Below are 17,271 nucleotides of genomic sequence, written 5' to 3' on the forward strand. Positions count from 1 at the left end.
ACGCTTAGTGATGTTCCCTATTCTTTGGCATTCGTCACAAGACAATACAAACTTACGGGCATCCTTGAAGAGAGTGGGCCAATAGAAACCTGATTGCAATACCTTATGAGTAGTTCTATCTCCAGCATGGTGTCCTCCGTAGGCTTCGGAATGACACTTCTGCAGGATCTGTCCCTGTTCATGTTCAGGCACACAACATCTAATAACACCATCTACTCCTTCCTTATAAAGGTGAGGATCATCCCAAAGGTAGTGTCTCAAATCAAAGAAGAATTTCTTCTTTTGCTGGTAGGTCAAACTGGGTGGTATGTATTTGGCTACAATATAGTTTGCGTAATCAGCATACCACGATGCACTATGTGAAGTGCGGATGACATTCAATTGCTCATCAGGAAAGCTGTCATCAATAGTCGTGGGTCATCAAGGACATTTTCTAGCATGGACAAGTTATCTACTACAGGGTTATCAGCACCCTTTCGGTCAACAACGTGCAAATCAAATTCCTGTAGCAGGAGAACCCATCTGATTAGCCTAGGCTTAGCGTCCTTCTTCTCCATAAGGTACTTAATAGCAGCATGATCAGAGTGAATAGTGACTTTGGAGTCAACTATATAAGATCTTAACTTTTCACATGCAAACACGACTGCTAAAAACTCCTTCTCCGTAGTAGCATAGTTTCTCTGGGCACTGTCTAGAGTTTTACTAGCGTAGTGAATAACATTCAACTTCTTGTCCACTCTTTGTCCTAGAACAGCACCAACAACATAATCACTAGCGTCGCACATGATTTCAAAGGGCAAGTTCCAATCAGGTGGTTGAACAATAGGTGCGGTTGTCAAGGCCCTCTTAAGTATTTCGAAAGCTTCCTCACAATCCTCATAAAAAAGAGAACATCCTTCGGCAAGAGGTTGGTAAGAAGCCTAGAAATCTTAGAGAAGTCTTTAATGAACCTTCTATAGAAACCAGCATGGCCTAGGAAACTCCGTATACCTCTGATATCTGTGGGGCAATGCATTTTCTCAATTGCATCAACCTTAGCCTTATCAACTTCAATGCCTTTCTCAGAGATTTTGTGTCCTAAGATGATGCCTTCATTAACCATGAAGTGGCACTTCTCCCAGTTCAAGACGAGGTTGGTATCTTTGCATCTCTGTAAAACTCGATCAAGGTTGCTGAGGCAATCATCAAAGGAAGAACCGTAAACGGAGAAATCATCCATGAAAACCTCAACAATCTTTTCACAAAAGTCAGAGAATATTGCCATCATACGTCTTTGAAAGGTGGCAGGTGCATTGCATAAGCCAAAAGGCATACGTCTATAAGCAAAGGTACCGAAGGGGTAGGTGAAAGTGGTTTTCTCCTGATCAGATCGTGCAACAGGTATTTGCGAGAATCCTGAATAACCGTCTAGAAAGCAGAAGTGTGTGTGTTTAGATAGCCTTTCTAGCATTTGGTCCATAAACGACAAAGGATAATGGTCTTTCCTGGTTTCCTTGTTCAGTTTCCGGAAGTCGATCACCATCCTATAGATAGTAATAATCCTCTGTGGGATTAGTTCATTCTTATCATTAGGAACGATGGTGATACCTCCCTTCTTAAGTACGCAATGTACTGGACTTACCGAATCACTATGAGCAACAAGATAAATGATTCCTGCTTCCAGAAGCTTTAATATTTCTTTTCTCACGACCTCTTTCATCCTAGGATTTAATCTCCGTTGATGATCAGCAACTGGCTTAGAATCAGGATCGGTTTTAATCTTGTGCTGACATAGTGGGGCTAATACCCTTAAGATCATCAAGAGTATATCGAATAGCAACACGGTGCTTCCTCAAAGTTTTTATTAACTTCTTCTCTTCGTGATTCGAGAGGTGAGCACTAATAATAACCGGATATATCTCCTTCTCATCAAGATACGCATACTTAAGAGTATCTGGTAACTATTTTAGCTCGAACACAGGATCACCCTTTGGTGGGGGAGGATCCCCAAGCAGTTCAACAGGCAGATTATTCTTAAGAATAGGATATTGTTCTAAAACAATTTTATCTATCTCATCTCTTTCATCCATATGCATATCATTTTCATGCTCAAGCATATATTGCTCTAAAGGATCCGTAGGAGGCACGAAAATAGAGGCAAGAGCAATGATTTCATCACTACTAGACGACTCTTTTTCATGGGGTTGTCTTCCAAACATGGAGAAGTTAAATTCATGAGACACACTCTCGAAACTAACAGTGACAGTCTATTTAATGCAATCAATATGAGCATTAACAGTGTTGAGAAAGGGTCTACCAAATATGATGGGACAAAAGCTATCTTGTGCAGTAGCAAGGGCGAGGAAATCACTAGGACACTTCCTCTTACCACACAGGACTTCTACGTCTCTCACAATTCCCACAGGGCAGATAGTGTCTCTATTAGCTAGTGTAATAGTGACATCAATGGGTTCTAACTCAGCAGGTGCAATCTCATCATTGATTTCATCATCAAGGGATCGGGGTATTGCACTAACACTAGCCCCCATATGACATAAACCATGATAATAGTGATTTCCTATCTTGACAGAAACAGCGGGCAGGCCAACTATAGGTCCGTATTTGTCTTTCGTGTGAGGTTTAGCAATTCTAGCGGAGTCCTCATAGAATTTGATAACATGCCCGTCTATGTCTTCGGCTAAGAGATCTTTGATAATAGCAACACTAGGTTCAACTCTAATTTCCTCAGGGGGTGCAAGTGGTCTAATGTAACCCCTACGTATCACAGTTGGAGCTTTAGAATAATCCTTTTTCCTAGCAGGGTAAGGTGGTTTCTCAGTGTAGGCACAAGGAACAATAGGATCATTATAGGCAATGACTTTCTCTTCAACTGGATTGGGTTTAAATATGTTGACTTCTACATGAGGATGATACTTAAACCACTTCTCTTTGGGAAGATCAATATGAGCAGCAAAAGATTCACATAGAGAAGCTACTATCTCAGAGTCAAGTCCATACTTAGCGCTAAAATCTCTAGAAGTGTTTGTTTCAACAAAAGATTTAACGCAATCAAACTGGAAATTCATACCTGACTCCTTACCTTCTTCAAGCTCCCAATCTTTAGAGTTACGTTTGATTCTTCCCAATAAATTCCACTTGTGGTCAATATCCTTCTTCGTAAAAGAACTGGTACAAGAAGTGTCAAGCATGGTACGATCTTCGTGAGAAAGCCGAGCATAAAAGTTTTGAGTGATAATTTCTCTCGAGAGATCATGATTGGGGCATGAATATAGCATTGATTTAAGCCTCCCCCAAGCTTGAGCTATGCTTTCCCTGTCACGAGGCCAAAAGTTATAAATAGAATTCCGATCACGATGTACTAAATGCATAGGATAAAACTTTTGATGAAATTCCAATTTCAACCGATTGTAGTCCCATGATCCAGTATCATCACATAGCCTATACCATGTCAACACCTTATCCTTCAAAGATAAGGGAAAGCCTTTCTTCTTTACCTCATCGTCAGGCAAACCTGCAAGCTTAAATAAACTACAAACTTCATCTACATAGATTAGATGCAAGTCTCGATGTTAAGATCCATCTCCTATAAAAGGATTAGCCAGCACTTTCTCGAGCATACTCGAAGGAATTTCATAAAAGATATTTTCAGTAGGTAACTTAGGTTGAGGATCAACTCCTCGTGCTTCCGTTCGTGGTGAAGATACCCCGAACAAATTCCTCAAAGGAACAGTTTCCATAGTGACAATTGACAATAAATTTCAACACAATATATAAATGTTTCCTTACCAAATTCCACTTACCATAGGCGCTTCACTCCCCGGCAACGGCGCCAGAAAAGAGTCTTGATGACCCAAAAGTATAGGGGATCAATCGTAGTCCTTTCTATAAGTAAGAGTATCGAACCCAACGAGGAGCAGAAGGCTCTGATAAACGGTTTTCAGCAAGGTAACAACTGCAAGCACTGAAAGTAGCGGTAACAAGTGATGGTCTACTGAGGTGAAACGTAGCAGGTGAAAAGTAACAAGTAACAAGAGTAGAAACGATGCAGCAAAGTGGCCCAATCCCTTTTGTAGCAAGGGATAATCCTGAACAAAGTCTTATAGGAAGTAAAACGCTCCCGAGGACACACGGGAATTTCTATCATGCTAGTTTCATCATGTTCATATGATTCGCGTTCGTTACATTGATAGTTTGATATGTGGGTCGACCGGCGCTTGGGTACTGCCCTTACTTGCACAAGCATCCTACTTATGATTAACCCCTCTATCAAGAAGAATTAAGACAATGTCTAAGAATAACATTAAACTATTGGATCCAAATCAGCCCCTTACGAGGCAACGCATAGACTGGGCTTTAAGCTTCTGTCACTCTAGCAACCCATCATCTACTTACTACTCCTCAGTGTCTTCCTCTAGGCCCAAATATGGTGAAGTGTTATGTAGTCGACATTCACATAACACCACTAGAGGAAAAACAACATACAACATATCAAAATACCGAACGAGTACCAAATTCACATGACTATTATTAGCATGACTTATCCCATGTCCTCAGGAACAAAAGTAACTACTCACAAAGCATAATCATAATCATGATCAGAGGTATAATGAGTAGCATCAAGGATCTAAACATAAACTCTTCCACCAAGTAATCCAACTAGCATCAACTACAAAGAGTAATCAACACTACTAGCAACCTTACAAGTACCAATCGGAGTCTCGAGACGGAGATTGGTTGCAAGTGATGAACTAGGGTTTGGAGATGAGATGGTGCTGATGAAGATGTTGATGGAGACGAGTCCCCTCTGATGAGAGGAGTGTTGGTGATGACGATGGCGACGATTTCCCCCTCCGGGAGGGAAGTTTCCCCGGCAGGATCGTCCTGCCGGAGCTCTAGATTGGTTCTGCTCAAGTTCCACCTCGTGGCGGCAGAGAATCCACGAAAAAGCTCCTCCCTGATTTTTTTCCGGACGAAACCCTTCATATAGCAGAAGAGGGAGGCCAGTGGGCTACCAGGGTGCCCACAAGCCCCGTTGTCGCGACCAGGGGGGCAGGCCGCGGCCACCAGGCTTGTGCCCCCCTGGCAGCTCCCCTCTGGCAGTTCTTTCGCCCAGTATTTTTTATATATTCCCAAAAATTCCATGTTGATTTTCAGGGCATTTGGAGTTGCGCAGAATAGAGGATTCAGACTTGCTCCTTTTCTAGTCCAGAATTCCAGCTGCCGATATTCTCCCTCTTCAAATAAACCTTGCAAAATAAGACAGAAAAGGCATAAGTATGGTACCACAAAGTATAATAATAGTCCATAAAGCGATAAATATCAACATGAAAGCATGATGCAAAATGGACGTATCAACCTCCTCGGTCAAATCCGATTCAACTAAAGTTGGAGAAACAGACACTCGCGAGTGATCTTTGAGCAACGGGGTTGCTCGTAGCGATGAAACCAGTCTCTCGTAAGCGTAAGAGTAATGTCGGTCCGAGCCGCTTTAATTCAACAATACCGAGGAATCAAGAAAAGGCTAAGGAGGGCAGCAAATCGCACATCACCACCCACAAAAAAAATTGTGTTCTACTCGAGATGATATCTACGCATGAACCAAGCTCATGATGCCAATGTTGGGGAACGTGGTACGGAAAACAAAAATTTTCCTACGTGCACGAAGACCTATCATGGTGATGTCCTACTAGAGGGGATTTCCGATCTACGTACCCTTGTAGATCGCACAACAGGAAGCGTTAAGAAACGCGGTTGATGTAGTGGAACGTCCTCACGTCCCTCGATCCGCCCCGCGAACCGTGCCACGAACCGTCCCGCGATCCATCCCATGATCCGCTCCGATCTAGTGCCGAACGGACGGCACCTCCGCGTTCAGCACACGTACAGCTCGACGATGATCTCGGCCTTCTGATCCAGCAAGACAGAAGGAGAGGTAGATGAGTTCTCTGGCAGCGTGATGACGCTCCAGAGGTTGGTGGTGATCTATCTCAGCAGGGCTCCGCCCGAGCTCCGCAGAAATACGATCTAGAGGAAAAACCGTGGAGGTATGTGGTCGGGCTGCCGTGGCAAAGTTGGCTCAAATCAGCCCTAATACCTCAGTATATATAGGAGGGAGGGGGAGGGCCTTGCCTTGAGGCTCAAGAGAGCCCCAAGGGGTCAGCCATAGCAAGGGGAGGAGTCCTCCTCCTCCAATCCTAGTCCAACTAGGATTGGAAGGTGGAGTCCTTCTCCACTTTCCCACTTCTCCCTTTTTTTCTTTTTCCTTTGATTCCTGCGCATAGGGCCTCTTGGGCTGTCCCACCAGCCCACTAAGGGCTGGTGCGGCACCCCTAAGGCCTATGGGCTTCCCCCGGGTGGGCTGCCCCCCGGTGAACAACGGAACCACTCCTAGTACATTCCCGGTAATGTCCGAAAACTTTCCGGTAATGAAATGAGGCCATCCTATATATCAATCTTCGTTTCCGGACCATTCTGGAAACCCTCATGATGTCCGTGATCTCATCCAGGACTCCGAACAACATTCGGTAACCAACCATATAACTCAAATACGCATAAAACAACACCGAACCTTAAGTGTGCAGACCCTGGGGGTTCGATAACTATGTAGACATGACCCGAGGGACTCCTCGGTCAATATCCAATAGCGGGGCCTGGATGCCCATATTGGATCCTACATATTCTACGAAGATCTTATCGATTGAACCTCAGTGCCAAGGATTCATATAATCGCCTATGTCATTCCCTTTGTCCTTCGGTATGTTACTTGCTCGAGATTCGATCATCAGTATCCGCATACCTATTTCAATCTCGTTTACCAGCAAGTCTCTTTACTTGTTCCGTAATACAAGATCCCGTGACTTACACTAAGTCACATTGCTTTCAAGGCTTGTGTGTGATGTTGTATTACCGAGTGGGTCCCGAGATACCTCTCTGTCACACGGAGTGACAAATCCAAGTCTTGATCCATACTAACTCAACGGACACCTTCCAAGATACCTATAGAGCATCTTTATAGTCACCCAGTTACGTTGTGACATTTTATACACACAAGGCATTCCTCCGGTGCCAGTGAGTTATATGATCTCATGGTCACAGGAATAAATACTTGACTCGCAGAAAACAGTAGCAACAAAATGACACGTTCAACATGCTACGTTCATTAGTTTGGGTCTAGTCCATCACATGATTCACTCAATGATGTGATCCAGTTATCAAGCAACAACACCTTGTACATAGTCAGAAGACCTTGACTATCCTTAATCAACTGGCTAGCCAACTAGAGGCTTGCTAGGGACAGTGTTTTGTCTATGTATCCACACATGTATGTAATTCTTCATTTAATACAATTATAGCATGGATAATAAACGATTATCTTGATAGAGGAATTATAACAATAACTTATTTATCATTGCCTCTAGGGCATAATTCCAACACAAGCATGGTGCGATCATCATGAGAAAGCCGAGCATGCAAGTTCTGAATGATAATTTCTCTCGAGAGCTCATGATTGGGGCATGATTATAGCATTGATTTAAGCCTCCCCAAGCTTCAGCGATGCTTTCTCTGTCACGAGGCCAAAAATTGTAAATATAATTCCGATCACGATGTACTAAATGCATAGGATAAAACTTTTGATGAAATTCCAATTTCAACCGATTGTAGTCCCATGATCCAGTATCATCACATAGCCTATACCATGTCAACGCCTTATCCTTCAAAGATAAAGGAAATACCTTCTTCTTGACCTCATCCTCGGGCACACCTACAAGCTTAAATAAACCACAAACTTCATCTACATAGATTAGATGCAAGTCTGGATGTGATGTTCCATCTCCTGTAAAAGGATTGGCCAGCAGTTTCTCAAGCATACCCGAAGGAAATTCAAAGCAAATATTTTCAGTAGGTGCAGCAGGTTGAGGAGCAACTATTTGTGCTTCCGTTCGAGGTGAAGATACCCCGAACAAGCCCCTCAAAGGACTAGTATCCAGAGTGACAAGTGACAATAAATTTCAGCACACTAAATGAATGTTTCCTTACCAAGTTCCACTTACCAAAGGCGCTTCACTCCCCGACAACGGCGCCAGAAAAGAGTCTTGATGACCCACAAGTATAGGGGATCAATCGTAGTCCTTTCGATAAGTAAGAGTGTCGAACCCAACGAGGAGCAGAAGGATCTGACAAGTGGTTTTTAGCAAGGTAAAATCTGCAGGCACTGAAATTGTCGGTAACAAGTGATTGTGTGGTGAGATGATTCGTAGAAACCAATAAGTAACAAAAGTAGCAACGGTGCAGCAAAGTGGTCCAATCCCTTTTGTAGCAAGGGACAAGCCTGGACAAAGTCTTATAGGAGGAAAAACGCTCCCGAGGACACACGGGAATTTCTGTCATGCTAGTTTCATCATGTTCATATGATTCGCGTTCGTTACTTTGATAGTTTGATATGTGGGTGGACCGGCGCTTGGGTACTGCCCTTACTTGGACAAGCATCCCACTTATGATTAACCCCTCTTGCAAGCATCCGCAACTATGAAAGAAGAATTAAGACAAAGTCTAACCATAACATTAAACTAGTGGATCCAAATCAGCCGCTTACGAAGCAACACATAAACTAGGGTTTAAGCTTCTGTCACTCTAGCAACCCATCATCTACCTAGTACTTCCCAATGCCTTCCTCTAGGCCCAAATAATGGTGAAGTGTTATGTAGTCGACGTTCACATAACACCACTAGAGGAAAAACAACATACAACACATCAAAATATCGAACGAATACCAAATTCACATGACTACTATTAGCATGACTTATCCCTTGTCCTCAGGAACAAAAGTAACTACTCACAAAGCATAATCATATTCATGAACAGAGAGGTAATGAGTAGCATCAAGGATCTGAACATAAACTCATCCACCAAATAATCCAACTAGCATCAACTACAAAGAGTAATCATCACTACTAGCAACCTTACATGTTCCAATCGTACTCGCGAGACGGAGATTGGTTACAAGTGATGAACTAGGGTTTGGAGATGAGATGGTGCTGACGAAGATGTTGATGGTGACGAGTTCCCTCCGATGGGAGGAGTGTTGGTGATGACGATGACGACGATTTCCCCCTCCGGGAGGGAAGTTTCTCTGGCAGGATCGTCCTACCGGAGCTCTAGATTGGTTCTTCTCAAGTTCCCCCTCGTGGCTGCGGCGAATCCACGAAAAAGCTCCTCCTTGATTTTTTTGGACGAAACCCTTCATATAGCAGAAGAGGGGGGCAAGTGGGCCAGCAGGCTGCCCACAAGCCCTCATGGCGCGACCTGGGGGGGTGGTCGCGTCGTGCAGGCTTGTGGGCACCCCTTGGCACCCCTCTGGCACTTCTTCGGCCGAGTATTTTTGATAAATCCGGAAAAAAATCCTTGTTGATTTTTACGGCGTTTGGAGTTGCGCAGAATAGGTATCTCAACTTTGCTCCAATTTCAGGCCAGAATTCCAGTTGCCGGCATTCTCCCTGTTCATGTAAACCATGCAGAATAAGAGAGAAAAGTCATAAGAATAGTACCGTGAAGTGAAATAACAGCCCAAGAAGTGACAAATATCAACACGAAAACATGATGCAAAATGGACGTATCATTGAGCCACTATAGCGCCCAAGCTATAAGTTTTATCTCTATAGAGAGCTTCGCGCAAAACCGCAAGATCTGGGGAGCTAAGAGCCCGAGCTTTCCCACGGCTAATCAAACATTTTCCCACGAATAATGAGAGATACCGAAGCATGGGAAAATGTACACTCGCAAGTCTAGCGCAATACACTCCTCTCCCCTCTCCTACAACAATAGTATCAATGAAAGCCTCGAAGTCCCGTGGACGAGGTTCATGAATATCCCCAACATAAGGTAAATTGCAAACATTGCAAAAATCCTAAAGTGACATGCGGTGGGGGACACCATATAACTTTAACTCAACCATAGGAGGACTCTTCCTTGGATAGAAATTAAAGCTCTGCACGACAATATTAGTGAGGAGGAGGTATTGTGGACACTTATCTTCAACAAATGCGGTAAGGCCAACGTTCTCCACCAAGTAATAAAAATCCTCTTAAATACAAACGGCACGTAAGAACACATCGCTTGGCCACTCGTTCGCTCGAACTTCTGCAAGTCGGTGGACCGGATACTTGGGTTTCTTATTCTCATTTTCATCTTCCTTGGGGTCACGGCTTGAAGAGCCTCTTAGGAACCTCCTCATCTTTTCCTTTTCTTTCTCTGAAAATTTCTGAAATTTTTAGTGACTCAAAAGAAAAGTGAACAAGGCTCAATTAAACTCAGAGCAACTACTCCTACAAGTGCCTAGAGGCCATATCATGCATCAAAACTACTTGGGACCAACTAAAATTGACATGCAAAGCTCAAGAACAGGGTCACCAAGGCAGCAAAAGTACGCAACGAATAAAGCACTAGAGCAAAAACTTATTGGACCAATGGAGGAGTCACATACCAAGGAAAAATTCCCCAAAACAGTTTGGTGAATGGGGCTTTGCACAAGGAGATCGAAAAATGCAGGAAGAAGAGCAAGAACATGGGTTTGAGCTGTGGAATGATTTTTTTTCTGGAGGTAGCAGAAGGATATGGGAGCTGGAATAAGTGGAGGGGGGCCACGTGGGACCCACAAGCTTGCCATGCGCGACCAGGGGGGATCCCGCGCCTCTTGGGCTTGTGGCCCACTGGTGCATCCCCCTAACTAGCTTTCCATCTTAGAAATTTTAAAATATTCCAGAAAAAAGCATACTTGAATTTCAGGGCATTTGGAGAACTTTTATTTTCGGGACACTTTTCTAAGGGACGGAAAATACAGAAAACAGGAAAAATAAAGCTAAATTTATCATTTTTCTTCTAAGCAAAAGAAAGTAAAGTTCGGAACAGAAGGTTGTGACTTCTGGATTCATCCATCTCGTGGTCATCAAAAGAAATCCAACAATGAGGTTGATCAAGTCTCCTTGACAAACTTTTTTCAAATCACATAGAGCTGGAGAATTTTGGAATAATCACTAGGTTACCTCAACGGGGATGTGCATATCCCGAACAAGTAAATCATATTTCATCTTGACAGTAGGTATGGGGCATTCAAAGCTTCCAATAAGAATTGATGAAGATTTTTCAATAGCATTGGCCCTGTTTGGATACTCTAACCGGGTTAGAGGTTAGAATTAGATTCTAACCCTCAACTAACCCTGAACTAACTCTAACCCAAGAGGTGTTTGGATGAGAGGGTTAGATTGGCAATAAATGCTCTTTTCCAATCATTTGGCTACTTTTGTCCATGTTCAGTGTCGGATTTGGTGTGGCCGGTCGTTGTGTGGCCGGCAGGGCAGGGCGCGGCGGGGCGGGGCGGGGCGGGCCGCGGCAGGGCGCAGCGGCCGGCGGCTGGGGCGCGGCGGGGCGGGGTGGGGCGGCGGGGCGCGGCGGGGCGGCGGCTGGGGCGCGGCGGGGTGCGGCGGGGCGGCCCGGCGGCGGGGCGGGGCGGGCCGCGGCCGGCGGTTGGGAGGGCGACGGGAGGGACAACGACGGGAGGGACGGGGGGTTGGTGGGATCTGGTGCGGGCTGGATGGAGTAGCAATTGATTTTTTTATTTTTTTTTGTCCCCACCTAACTCTAACCCAAAAAAGCACCTCTTGGGTGGGTTAGAGTTTTTGGGTGGGTTAGATGCATCTAACCCAATCTAACCCTACCTGTTTGGATTTTTGAGGGTTAGATAGCTCAACTCTAACCCAATCTAACTCTAACCCTAGGATCCAAACAGGGCCATTGATGCAATGTAGTCGATATTGTTTCTTCGGAAAGTGTACCGTGTGCTCATTACCATTAACATGGAAAGTGACATCTCCTTTGTTGCAATCAATAACAGTCCCTGTAGTGTTTAAAAAGGGTCTTCCAAGGATGACCGCCATGGCATCATCCTCGGGAATATCTAAAATAACAAAGTCCGTTAAGATAGTAACGTTGGCAACCACAACAGGCACATCCTCGCAAATGCCGCTAGGAAAAGCAGTTGATTTGTCGGCGTTTGCAAAGACATTTCAAATGGGTGTCAGCTTATCCAATTCAAGTCTATGATAAGGAGAGAGAGGCATAACACCAACACCAGCTCCAAGATCGCATAAAGCAGTTCTAACATAATTTCATTTAATGGAGCAAGGTATAATGGGCACTCCGGGATCACCTAGTTTCTTAGGAGTCCCACCCTTGAAGTTGTAATTAGCAAGCATGGTGGAAATCTCAACCTCAGGTATCTTCCTTTCATTAGTCACAATATCTTTCATGTACTTGGCATAAGGAGACATTTTGAGCATATCTGTCAAACGCATTTGCAGAATGACAGGTCTAATCATTTCAACAAAGCGCTCCAAATCTTCCTCATCCATTTTTTGGATGGTTTGGGAGGAAAGGGCATGGGTTTATGAACGCATGGTTCTCTTTCTTTACCATGCTTCCTAGCAATAAATTCGTTCTTATCATTCGTTCTTAGGTTGTGGGTTATCAAGATCAACAACAGGTTCAATCTCCACATCCTTATCATTACTAGGTTGAGCATCAACATGAACACCACTATCAATATTATCACTAGGCTCATGTTCATCACCAGATTGTGTTTCGTCATCAGAAACAGAGACATCATTTGGATTCTCGGGTGTAACAACAACATGTTCGCTAGCATGCAAGTTCCTATCATCTTTCTTTTTCTTCCTATTACCAGGATGTCTAGGTGCCTCAGTGTTAACTCCTTGAGAATCTTGTTCAGTTCTCTTAGGATGGCCCTCAGGATACAAAGGTTCCTGAGTCATTCTACCACCTCTAGTGACGACTCTAACATAATTTTCATTCAACTCATTGAGAAAGTCATTTTGAGCCTTAAGTACTTGTTCTACTTGAGTAGTGACCATAGAGGCATGTTTACTCAAAAGCTTAAGATCACTGACATTTCTATCCACACAAGCACTTATATGATTAATCATGCAAGCATTTTGTTCCAATTGTCTGCTAACATAATCATTAAAACTTTGTTGTTTGGCAACGAAGTTATCAAATTCATCTAACCATAAACTAGCAGGTTTATCATAAGGAATATCACTCTCATTGAATCTATGAATAGAATTTACCTCCACTACCCGTGTCGGGTTATCAAGACCATGTATCTCTTAGATAGGTGGTAGATTCTTAACATCTTCATATTTAATACCTTTCTCTTGCATAGATTTCTTGGCTTCTTGCATATCTTCAGGACTGAGGAATAGAATACCTCTTTTTTCGGAGTTGGCTTCGGAGGTGGTTCGGGTATAGTCCAGGCATTATCATTGCTCAAGATATTATTCAATAGAATTCCAGCCTGTTCCACAGTTCTTTCCCTCAAAACACAACCAGCACAACTATCTAGGTGGTCCCTAGAAGCATCGGTTAGTCCATTATAAAGATATCAAGTATTTCATTCTTCTCAAGAGGGTGATCAGGCAAAGCATTAAGTAACTGGACAAGCCTACCCCAAGCTTGTGGGAGACTCTCTTCTTCAACTTGCACAGAGTTATATATATCCTGCAAGGCAGTTTGTTTTTTATGGGCAGGAAAATATTTCTCAGAGAAGTGGTAAATCATACCCTCGGGACTACACACACAACCAGGAGCAAGAGAAGTAAACCAAGTCTTAGCATCACCCTTTAGTGAGAAAGGAAACAACTTAAGGATATAGTAATGGCGAAGTTTTTCCTCACCCGTGAATAGGGTGGCTATATCATTCAGCTTAGTAAGATGTGCTACAAGCGTTTCGAACTCATAATCATGAAAAGGATCAGATTCAACCAAAGTGATTAACTCAGGATCAACAGAGAATTCATAATCCTTATCGGTAACAAAGATGGATGATTAGCAAACTTAGGATCGTATTTCATTCTAGCATTCAGAGATTTTTCTTTCCACTTGCGCAATAAATTCTCAAGATCATAGCTATCCTTACAAGCATAACATAACCCTCCGGTATATTAGGCAATTCATATCTGGGAGAGCTAGTTCTAACAGGTGAAACAAAAGGTTCTACTTCAATAATTTCATCAGTTTCAGAAGTATCATCACATTCAGCAGTAACTCTAGCAATTTGTGCATCAAGAAATGCACCCAGTGGCAAATCATTATCAAGCAAAGCATCATGGATAGCATAAGTAGCATCATCAAGCATAGGCGACACATCAGAATTTCTAGTAGGTGGTGGTGTCTTAAATTTACTCATAACAGAAGGTGAATCAAGTGCAGAGCTAGATGGCAGCTCCTTACCTGTCCTCGTAGTTGAGGGCAAGACTTTAGTTTTTGGATCTCTCGGATTCCTCATAGTGATCAACAGACGTAAATCCCAAGTGACTCAGAAAATAGAGCTATGCCTCCCCGGCAACGACGCTAGAAAATAGTCTTGATAACCCACAAGTATAGGGGATCGCAACAGTTTTCGAGGGCAGAGTATTCAACCCAAATTTGTTGATTCGACACAAGGGGAAGCCAAAGAATATTTTTGAGTATTAGTAGTTGGGTTGTCAATTCAACAACACCTGAAAGACTTAGTATCTGCAGCAAAATTTCAGTAGCAAAGTAGTGTGATAGTAACGGTAGGAGCGATAAAGTAACTTAGCAAGGAACAGTAGGAAAAAATCGTAGGCATTGGATCGGTGATGGAGAATTATGTCGGATGACATTCATCATGTAACAGTTATAACTTAGGGTGATAAGTAACTAGCTCCAGTTCGTCAATGTAATGTAGGAACGTATTCCATATTTAGTCATACATGCTTATGGAAAAGAACTTGCATGACATCTATTGTCCGTCCCTCCCGTGGCAGCGGGGTCCTAATGGAAACTAACGGATATTAAGGTCTCCTTTTAATAGAGAACCGGAACAAAGCATTAGCACATAGTGAATACATGAACTCCTCATACTATGGTCATCTTCGGGAGTGGTTCCGTTTATTGTCACTCCGGGGTTGCCGGGTCATAACACATAGTAGGTGACTACAACTTGCAAGATAGGACCAAGAACACACATATATTGATGAAAACATAATAGGTTCAGATCTGAAATCATGGCACTCGGGCCCTAGTGACAAGCATTAAGCATAGCAAAGTAGTAGCAACATCAATCTCAGAACATAGTGGATACTAGGGATCAAACCCCATCAAAACTAACTCGATTACATGATAAATCTGATCCAACCCATCACCATCCAGCAAGCCTACGATGAGATTACTCACGAACGATGAAGAGCATCATGGAATTGGCGAGGAAGGATGCTTGGTGTGATGACGACTGCGTCGATTTCCCCTCTCCGGAGCCCAGAACGGACTCCAGATCTACCCTCCAGAGAAGAACAGGTGGTGGCGGCGGCTCCGTATCATGAAACGCGATGAACTCTTCTCTCCTAATTTTTTCCGGCCGAGAGAGAATATATAGAGCTGGAGTTGGAGGCTGCGGAGTCACGAGGGCCTCACAAGCCTGCCAGGCGCGACCAGGGGGGCGCCTCCTGGACTTGTGGGCTCCTAGCTCAGTCCCTCCAGGTAACTCTTGCGCCAGTATTTTTTATATATTCCACAAAAAATCCTCATAAATTTCCAGGTCATTCGGAGAACTTTTATTTCTGCGCAAAAACAACACCATGGAAATTCTGCTGAAAACAACGTTAGTCCGGGTTAATTCCATTCAAATCATGCAAATTAGAGTCCAAAACAAGGGCAAAAGAGTTTGGAAAAGTTGTTACGATGGAGAGGTATCATGTAGCAACGAGGAGGATCCGTCGTTAGTGCATCATCACCATCATCCTGGAATTGCGTGGAAGCGACACTCCTTTTCCGATTCGATGCAGCTTCGATCAAGAGCCGCTGATATTGGCCGCTACCTTGCTGTATGTCGATTTGATCCTGCTGCAGCCGCTTTACTGCTTCTTCTAGATTATGCAACCGGTCTGCCTCAGCCGCTTTATCACGTGCCTCCTTTTCCTTTCTCTTCTGATGGATTCTATCGGGAAATCTCTTCCTTTCCTTGGAAAACGCAAGCATCCACGGCGGGGAGCCTGGTAAGCCTCGTGCTCGCCCTTTGTGTTCCTTATTCCCAAGGGCGCGTGTGAGCTCGTCGTTCTCTCTATCGGGAACGAACCATCCCTCTTCAACATCATGTACTACACGTCTAATGTCCTCGATGGGCATAGGATTATCTTTGTGTATTTGGTTATATATTTCCTTCCCTTCTGCGTCCAACAAGCCCCCATGCGCGTAAAACCTGATTCTTCCCTGTTCGAGCCATCTTAAGGGCTCCGGAGTGATATGTTTTTTTCCAGAAATGATGCCTCAAGTGCTTCCCACTTAGCCATCTTACCACCGTAGCCACCAGGCCCATAATATGGTTGTACTTCTTTTTACCTGCATTCATCTTATTTGTTGCAGACTTTTTCAAAGCGTCCTCCGATTTATTGTACGACACAAATTTGGACCAGTAGTCTTTTATCTTTTCATAGCCGTGATTGAAATCTGGAATCTTATCTTTCAAGATAAATTCCTGGTGCAATCTTTTATTCCAGCCCCTAAATAGATCGGCCATCTTCTTCAGAGCCCACTCCTTGACTTTTTTCTCTAGGGCCTCTTTTCGCCTCTTCATTTTCTCCTCTATTGGCTCCTCCACATTTGGATCCACCTCTGGCGCCGACTAGGTGAAACGAAGCATGAGCTTTCTCCAAAGGTTTTCTTTGGCTGATGTGCCGACATTTTTGAGACTCCTTCCTCCCTTGGCTTAATACATTCTCGAGTGGTGATAGGGATCTTGTCCCTAACAACAACTCTGCATGCCTTCACAAACTTGTGCTTTACATCTGTGGGAGCAATTGGTTGCCCGACATTTGAGACTGTTTCGATATTGTATCTCTCACCATCATCTAGCTTCTTGGTTGGGCCTCGTTTCGTCCGTACTGAAGTTTTGCTCGATCTGGAGGGCTAAAATAAAGAGAGATAATATATGTATATAGCAGAGGATTAATTTATTAATATATATATATATATGCACCCCGATGGAGCGGTCGGCTTCTCCCTCGTCGGCTTCTTCCTCGTTGGAGCCGCCAATTCCGCCCTCGCCCGAGGCGTGGGCGTCTACCTCACCAGAGCTTCTACCTCGTGTGTTGAGAGACTCATCTCCCTCACCGGACTTGTTCAGAAACTGATTCGTGGCATCGACATCGCAAACTAAAATATCATCCCCACGGATGACACCAT

This window comes from Hordeum vulgare, chromosome 2H (assembly GCF_904849725.1).
Source record: "Hordeum vulgare subsp. vulgare chromosome 2H, MorexV3_pseudomolecules_assembly, whole genome shotgun sequence".
Lineage (NCBI taxonomy): Eukaryota > Viridiplantae > Streptophyta > Magnoliopsida > Poales > Poaceae > Hordeum > Hordeum vulgare.